Consider the following 8342-nt stretch of genomic DNA (forward strand, 5'->3'; position numbering starts at 1 on the left):
GAATGAACATGTGGCCACCTGGAGAGAAAGTCACTCCTCTCTCCTAGTACAAAGAACTCCTAAAGATTCAGTGTTTAAGTTAAAGGAATGAACGTCTACGGGTGAGATTTCAGACATCGGCCAATTGTGAGAATTCTTTCTTAGCTTCCCTCAAGTATCTACCCAGTCCTGGGCTTTTGTAGTGATGCTGGCATGAGCCCTGATGCTAATTTAGGGCATCTTGTCCATGCAAAACTCATGCCTGACATGCACAGGCTGGGAATTGGGTCAGCTTGGCCATATCTTAGAGGACAGAGAACTGGGTGCAGAGCAGACAGGAGACATGCCACAGAGCCCTGAGTCCTGAAGGGGCAGCCTGGGGCCTGTGGGAGAACAGCAGAGGGCTTGGGAAGAGCCCCAGATGAACCTGCTGATCCCGCTTTGCTTGCTGTGGGCCCTGCAGGCCACTCTGCAGAAGCACTCGCAGGAGACCAGACATCCTACTTCCCCAGAGCCGCCCTTATCAGAGCAGCAAGACCAGAGCTGCTGAGAGCAGGTGCCTGGAACCACGGCCCCAGGTCACATTCCTCTCATAAGTGGAATAACACAATGGACCTTTTAACTTCCTTCTTAATTGACTGTGCTGCAGAGAAAGCAGTCCATCACCCCTCCGCCTCCCCCACCTCCTTCTTAGGGCCCTGTTTATGGTGGACAAGGTTGGGCTCTCCCAGGGCTGACAAGAGCGAAGAGTGAAGCCCCACACCCCTTGTGAGCTCCTGAGTGGGGCCTGCAGCGGGAGCTGCCCCCTCTCCAGCGCTGCTATTTAGAGAAAATCCAAGCAGACTGCTGGGCTCCCCCGTTCCTGGTACAACCTGGGGAATGATGTTGAATGGTGTTGGGAGGGAGCCCTAGAATTCCAGTGGCCCCTACGCCCCCACCTCTCTCACTAAGGATTTTACTTATTTATTTTTAGGGATGGGGGAAAGAAGAGAGAAAGAGAGGGAGAGAAACCTTGATGTATGAGAGAGAAATCAATCGGTTGCCTCTCACGTGTCCCCAAATGGGGGCCTGGCCCCAGTGCAACCCAGGCACGTGCCCTGACTGGGAATTGAATCTGCGAACTTTTGGTCCACAGGTCGGAGCTGAATCCACCGAGCAGGTGGTGAGCTCTCTCTCCCGGAAAGAGAAACACTGGCTGCTCTAGAAGGGAACACCATGGCGCCAGCACTCCACAGCCAGGCCTTGGGGCCGTCACACAGACACTCTGAGGGGGATTCCAGAGTGTCTGTGTGAGTCAGGGGTGGACAGTCTAATTCCCACGCATCCGCATGGCCGACATTGGGTCTTGGCATTGGGTGGACGGGCCCCTCCAGATCAGCACGGGGATCTGAACCAGCCTTGGCATTTGCAGGAAGCAGCTCCAGTTTCCGGTCATCTCTCATGCTCTAAAGGTGCAGGATAAGGACCGTCAGGAGTTATGGGGGTGGGAAGATGAGGGGAAGGTGGTGGGACAGAGTCTGGGTGCTGGCTAGAAAAGCCAGCTCTGCCTGGGTGGGGTCCCACGAGAGAGCTGGAGCCATGGCCTCTCCACCCGCACATCACCCGGGGCTCCGAAGAGCGTTGGTAAACACAGCCACCACCAGCTCCATGTCTCCTGTGCACGGTGCAGCTGGCACTGTCTTCAACACGATTTGTACAAATCGTCTCTTTTTCCTCATAATAATCTTCTGGTGAAGTCACTGAGGGGCAGAGAAGTGGTGTTGTTGCCTAAAGTCACAAACGGGCAGAGCTGGCTTCTAGCTCAGGCTGTCTCTGCCCAGAGTTCCAGGCTTTCCACCCCTGTGTACAAGTCCCCTTTGTGCCGAGTGGGTCTGTCCTTCCTGAAGGCTGAGAACATCATTACTTCAGTTAATTAAATGGGAACATGATGATCAGCAGTTCATCCTGAGCAAGGCAGCGTGCCAGGTCACGGGGAGACGCTCCTCCCGTGTGGAGGATGCGTTGATGGCAGCTGTTTGCCCCGGAAGACCCACCCTGCCAGTCTCTCTGCCCTCCAGAGAGACCCACTGAGGCCTCCCTTGCTTTCTCGTTACCAGCTGGGTTTGGGCCAGGGGCTCTGGTAGGAGATCAGCGGATGACGCGTTGGGGGTTTATTCCTACAGTTCCCTCCCTGGGAGTGCCGGTGATGGAAAGTCACTACCTGTCCAGGTAGTCCTATTTGACCACCTTCTAGGATCCAGTAGCAGTGCCTCCTCTCACCCCTTTAGTCCCAGGGGTGGCAGGCATCCTGTTACCAGCCCTGAGGCACAGCCTTCTGTCTTCTGGTTCCTCTCTAACCTGTCCACACCTTTGTAAATAGACCTTTTATTTTTAACTCTGCTATGTTACCCTAGTTAGAGCAGCATGCTCTTTGTTTCCTGCAGGGAAACTGACTGATACAAAGAGCAGGACTCACTAGAGAAGATAACCAACAGGCAGAGTTGTCTACCTGGCTGAGGAGTGAGTACCGCAGGAGTCTGGGGGAGGGAATCCCTGTTCCTGTGGCCTGGGACAGGCTGGGAGGAATTTGCAGAGGTTGTGGGATCCGGGACCTTGAAGGATGGTGGGAACTGAGATGCCTCTGAGGCTCCTAGCACGGTGCCCAGAGAACGGAGAAGAGCGGGACCGGAATGCTTGATGCTGCTTGGTATTCAGGGTGCCATGGTCCACTTGCAGATTGTCGAGGTAAAGGCAGCATCTGTGTTGGGACATTTCCCCCCAGGAAATTCCCCGTGCTGTTTGCAACGTTCGCATGGCCCTTCGCTCACGTGGTCAGGCGGCACAGGTAGGAGCACGCACGTCTTAGCTCCCTAGCAGATCCGGTCAGGCATGCTTGCACACCCCGGGACCTGCACGACGCTTTGCGTGCAGCAAGGTTGCAGTAAATATCTGACAGCTGAGTACATGAATGAATGAATCTAATTCTGTCAGTGTTTGAACATCCAATGTGCTCAACACTGAGAGGTGCGAGGGTACAGGGGTAGGACCCCCCGGGAACCTGGGGCAGTCCACCCAAAGTGAACAGCACCTAGTCTCCTAAGAGGCAGTGACCATATGACAAGAGTCCAGAGGAAAGAGTCAGCCCCTTGGAATGGGCCTGGGAGAGTCAGAGCAACACTTTAGGGGAGATGGCATTTGGACTGAGTCTAGATTTTGCCTACCGGAAAAAGGATGGAAGAACATTCTAGGCAGAGGCATAGCATGGAGGAAAAGGTACAAGGCACATTTAGGGAAAGACTCCTGTGGACTTGAAGAGGAGGGAACCCCCTGGAGAGGGGTGAGAGCCGACACTGCAGGGCAGTCAAGGTCAGGCTGGGGAGGGCGTGAGCGCTATGGGCAGCCACCAACAGTCTGGGGGCAGGACAGCAAAGGACCAGAGCTGTGTTTTCAGAAAACACCTCTGGTGGTAGGAGCTGGGATGGGTTTAGGTTCCCATTTGAGAAATGCTGTCTTAATTTAGGCAGCAGATGACGAAAACCTGAGTGAGGGTTGCGGTGGCAGGGACGGTGAGGAGAGGATACAGGTGAAGGCATGTGGAAGGTGGAACTGGTGACATCCTGTGACCTCTGGTGGAAAGTGAGCGTGGGTGACATTGGAGATGATGGATGTCTGGCTGCCAGGTGATGTGGCTCCTGAGGGAGATAGGAAACTTGGGGGAAGAAGATCTTTGTTTACATGCCCTGGGCAGGAACTAGATGAGGGTGGGGGCGTGGCTCTGGGCTCCCTCAGCAGAGGGTGAAGGTTACACCCAGGGGGTGTCTGGTGAGCGGGCCAGCAGCTGACGATGGAGCCCCTTCGATACCCCGCCTCGGGGTTGGAGACAGATGAGCCCAGATGGGGGTCACTGAACCCGGAGGAGAGCACACGATTAGCCCAGTGTGTGAGGCACAGGGTGGTTGATCCATGGGCTCCCTGTCCCTGATAAAATTGGGTCCTTTTTACATAAACCATCATGGTGGTACAGGAAAACATCAACCTTGCCCATCGGGTTCTGGTATTTGGGGCCCACGGAGAGAGGTGTTGTGCCAGGGCTAAGAGTTGATGGTGAGCTCAGAAGGTCCCAGATGGGTCTTGGATGACAGCCAGCTGGTGTAATAACCATGTGTGTTGACCCAAGGGTCTACAGCCTCCTGCGCACTGCCAGGCGGGCACAGGGGACCCTGGCTGGCACCCCAGGGGAGTGGGACACCTGGGGTCTCTTTGTGGCTCTGTCAGTCATTAGCGACGGTAGAACCTTCATTTCTGCACCTCAGCTGTCTTGTGTATACACAGCTCCTGCTCTCCCGAGCTGCTCAGGAGGCTGAGGCTGATGGCGCTAAAAATACTCTACATTACAGAGAAAGAACAGCGTGTAACTCAGGGAAATGAATGCCCGTGTGTCCCTCCTTAAGTCGTGCTTTATCAGAGACGAGCAATCTGCACAGCTCATCCGCACTGACTCCTTGTTACAATGGGAGGAAACCAGGACCCCAGCCCGCGGAGCTGGCTCCGACAGCTCCCAGCGTCTCTCAGCTACTCTGGGTGGAGCTGCTGCGTCCAAGCCCCTTTCTTTCTAAGGGTGGCCCCATGGAGATGTCAGTTTGTCCCCAGTGAGCAGATGTCTGCCCATCTGTGCAGACGGAGTGGCTCACAGGCCTCCCTCTGACAGGTCCTGGTCTGCGCCCTGAACTCCACCGATCAGAGCGGGGTCTGGTGACACCCAAGGAAAAGCCAACTTCACGCAGAGAAGCCCCGCACCTGTGAGTCACTGCTAAAGCCCAAGTTTGGGCCCCAGGGAGATGTGAGCTCAGGTCTCAGTTCTGTGCTTTGGGAGAGTTTCTTAATTCTGGAATCTTCTCTTTCCTCACTTTTAAGTTTTTGATTGTGGTGAAATACACGTAACATAACATTTACCCTTTTAACCATTCTGACTGCACAGCTCAGTGGCCCTAAGTACGTGCACCCTGTCAGGTACACTGTACATTGTACATTGTCGTGCAACCAACTCCAGAACCTTTCATCTTGTAAAACTGAAACTCCGCACCCATTAAACACGAACTCTCCATTCCCTGGACTCCCGCCCCGAGCCCCGCCCCAGCCTCTGGCAACCACAACTACTTTCTGTTTCCTTGAATCTGACTACTCTGGTTACTTCCTATAAAGGGGACCACACAGCAGTCACCTTTCTGTGACTGGCTTCCGTCACCTAGGCTAATGTCCTCAAAGTCAGTCCATGATCTAACACCGGTCACAGTTTCCTTTCTACGGCTGAGCAATGTCGGGTTATCTGTGCATGCCACACTTCGTTTATCCTTTCACGGACACTCGGGTCGCTTGTGTCTCTGGGCTGCTGTGAATAGTGCTGCTGGGTGCGCAACTACCTCTTCAAGACCTTGCTTTCAACTCCTTTGAGTGTGTACTCAGAAGTGGCAGTGCTGGCTTATGTGGCAAATCTATTTTTTGTGTTTTGAGGATCCCCACCCTGTTTTCTTTCTTTAAAAAATATTTATATTTTAGAGAGAGGAGAAGGGAGGGAAAAAGAGAGGGAGAGAAGCATCAACGTGAGAAACACCGACTGGTTGCCTTTTGCATGTGTCCCAATGGGAGGTCAAACCTGCCACCCAGATGTGTGTCCTGACAGGGGATTGAACTGGCACCTTTTGCTTTGTGGGATGACACTCAGCCAACGAACGGAGCCACACCGGTCAGGGCAGTGCTGTTTTCTACAACAGCTGCACCATGTCACATCCCCCCAAATGACAGCTAAGGGTTCCAGTTTTTCCTCATCCTTGCCAACACTTGTTTTATGTTTTTGTCTGTTTGGAAGAGCAGCCATCCTAACGGGTGCGAGGTGCTGTCTGCTCATGACCGTGACTGGCCTTCCCCTCAGGTGTGTGACACTGAGACACTGTCCTCATCTTTAAAGGGTGTAGCGCACTCTCCAACAAGGCGGTTGGGGGGCTCAGAGGGAAAAGGTGTATGCAAAACCCTTGTGTTAAGTGCTCAGTAAAGGTCATCGATTACTATTTTTCTTCTCATTTATTCTAGAGAGTTGCCCACAGCCCAGGTCCTGCGGAGGCCTGTGTGGAGGCCGGTGTGATGTTGGGTCTCCCAGCTGGACACTCAGAACCCCCCTGGGCTGCACAGTTCCCTGCAGTCTGAGAGGTGTGGGAGTCTCTACAGGAGGCAAGACACTTGGTGGGGGCGGGAGTGGGGAGAGCAGCCGGAGAGGCCCAGGGTGTCACTAGCCGCCACCTGTCCTCTGCAGCCGTTCCCTTTGTTGTGGAAGGGGCCACCCTGGGGGGAGGCGAGTCTCACAGCATGACTGTAAATTGCCCTGAAACCTGTCCTGAAAGTGTGTGGGGGGAGGGGAGGCGGAGTGGGGGGCTCTGGCTCTGTTCCTTCTCACAGGTTTGCTGCCTGCCAGGAGGACCGGCTCTGATCGCCAGAACCCACAGCCAGCCCTAAAAGCCCCTTTGAAGTGAAGCAACCACTTTTTAGTGTAATCAGCTCAGAGATAACCCTACACTCCCTGCCCCAGCTCAGGAATGTCTCCGCCCTGCCCCCTCCAAATCCCCATCCCCAGGAGGGGTTGTTCCCAGGTTCAGGAATTGTCTGTTTCTGTTTGTGAAGGTTGTGCCATTTTGTTCTCTGTGTGTGTGTGTGTGTCTGTGAAAGGGAGAGATTGAGGAGGCTAAGTGCGGTCCTAGTAGTAATATTCTAGGTGGGACAACAAAACAATCCTTCAGGTTGTTCAGGAAAAGCTGAGGGAGAGAACAGAAGAGGGGTGGGCTTGCAGGGAGGTCGGAGCTGGAGCAGAAGAGACAGGGAGACAGGTGGGGGCACAGTGCTGGGGGTGCTGAGGCTGGCAAGGCTGAGGAAGAGGTTTGCAAACTGCAGGCCTTTGGGCAGCGCAGGGAGTCGGGGAGCAATGTTAGGGAGCGTGGGCGAGGCCCTCTCAGCTGAGCAGTTTCTATTGTCTCCTCGCTGGGGAGGGTGCCCTTCAGGAGCAGAGCCTGCAATGCTTGGGAAAGCCAGATTGGTGAGGTCACTGTGCTGACCCCTGGACTTCCATGGCTGAATGCCCAAGTACAAGGCAGGGAGTGGGGAACAGTAATGGGACTTCAGAGGCACACTTGACGTCCAGTCCCTCCTTCATCAACCCTGGACTTTATGACGATTGGTCAACATCTAAAGATGGTGTCTTCGCTTCGAGGAGGTGAAGCTTAGCACCGCCTCCTAGAGGTGTTGTGAGGATTAAATATTGAATAAGATAAGCTGTGTAAAGTGTCTGCCATCTGCTGTGAGCTCAGGAAGCATTTTCTTCTTCAGTGGCAGAATCAAGCCGTTGGCAGTGGTGCCTGGCCCCCATCTCCAGCCCTGGGCTACGTTGAGGAGCTTGCCTTTCTAAGTTCATGCACAGGCTCTTTGCCCAAGGGCTCAGAGGTGCCCTTGCCACTTGTCATATCAATAGTTCCACCCTGCTCCCCCCTTGTCAGCACGCTTGCTCTCCCGAACAACAGGTGATGATGCTCACATTCACAAGACTGGCTTTAGATGGGTGGAGGCAGAGATGGTGCAGTCACCAGGGGGCGCCATCTGGCTGCCAACAATCTGGATTCCTCTGGGTGGATGTGGCTGTGGGTGGAATTCTGGACTGGCGAGTGTGTCGGGGAGCCCTGGCTGTGTGCCCCCACCTGCACAGGATGGGGAATCGGGGATCTGGGCAATCATCACATGAGGGCTTGTCCATCGGGCTCCGAGCTGGTGCCCGCCGTTTGAGGGGCTTGGGAAGGAGCTCAGCTGATGCTTAAAATGGCCTTCACCTTACATGACAGACTGTTAACTCACAAAAGCATCACTCAGCAAACTCCTTTCCACCTCCTCCACGGTGCTCTGTGTGACTTCCTTTCTCCTTTGATCTGGTTTCTGCAACCAGCTCTGGTGAAACTGTGGGGAGAGGGAGGTGCTCAGGTTGCACCCTCTCGGATTTCACACCCAGCGCTCTCTCCACTCCCCAAACAAGTCCTTTTTTAAAAATAGATTTTATTTATTTATTTTTAGAGAGAGGGGAAGGGAGGGAGAATGAGGGAGAGAAACATCAGTGTGTGGTTGCCTGTCGCACTCCCTTTACTGGGGACCTGTTTACACATGTGCCCTGACTGGGAATCGAACTGCGACCCTTTGGTTCGCAGGCCGGCACTCAATCTGCTGAGCCACACCAGCCAGGGCCCAGACGAATATTTTTCTTTTATTTATTTATTTATTTTTAATTATAGTAAAAAATAAAACCTCAAATGTAGCATCTAACCGCTTCAGAGTGTCCAGTTCACAGTGCTAAGTGC

At 53.9% G+C, this 8342-nt stretch overlaps 1 long non-coding RNA gene across 1 annotated transcript; it reads left to right on the forward strand.

Moving 5' to 3' along the window:
- The first annotated feature begins 3431 nt into the window (after positions 1-3431).
- On the forward strand, positions 3432-5890 carry LOC128781166 (uncharacterized). Its single transcript, XR_008427064.1, has 3 exons — positions 3432-3638; positions 4667-4757; positions 5830-5890. It is a non-coding gene; the product is annotated as an uncharacterized lncRNA (long non-coding RNA).
- The last annotated feature ends 2452 nt before the right edge of the window (positions 5891-8342 follow it).

Source organism: Desmodus rotundus, chromosome 6 (assembly GCF_022682495.2).
Source record: "Desmodus rotundus isolate HL8 chromosome 6, HLdesRot8A.1, whole genome shotgun sequence".
NCBI classification, from domain to species: Eukaryota; Metazoa; Chordata; class Mammalia; order Chiroptera; family Phyllostomidae; genus Desmodus; species Desmodus rotundus.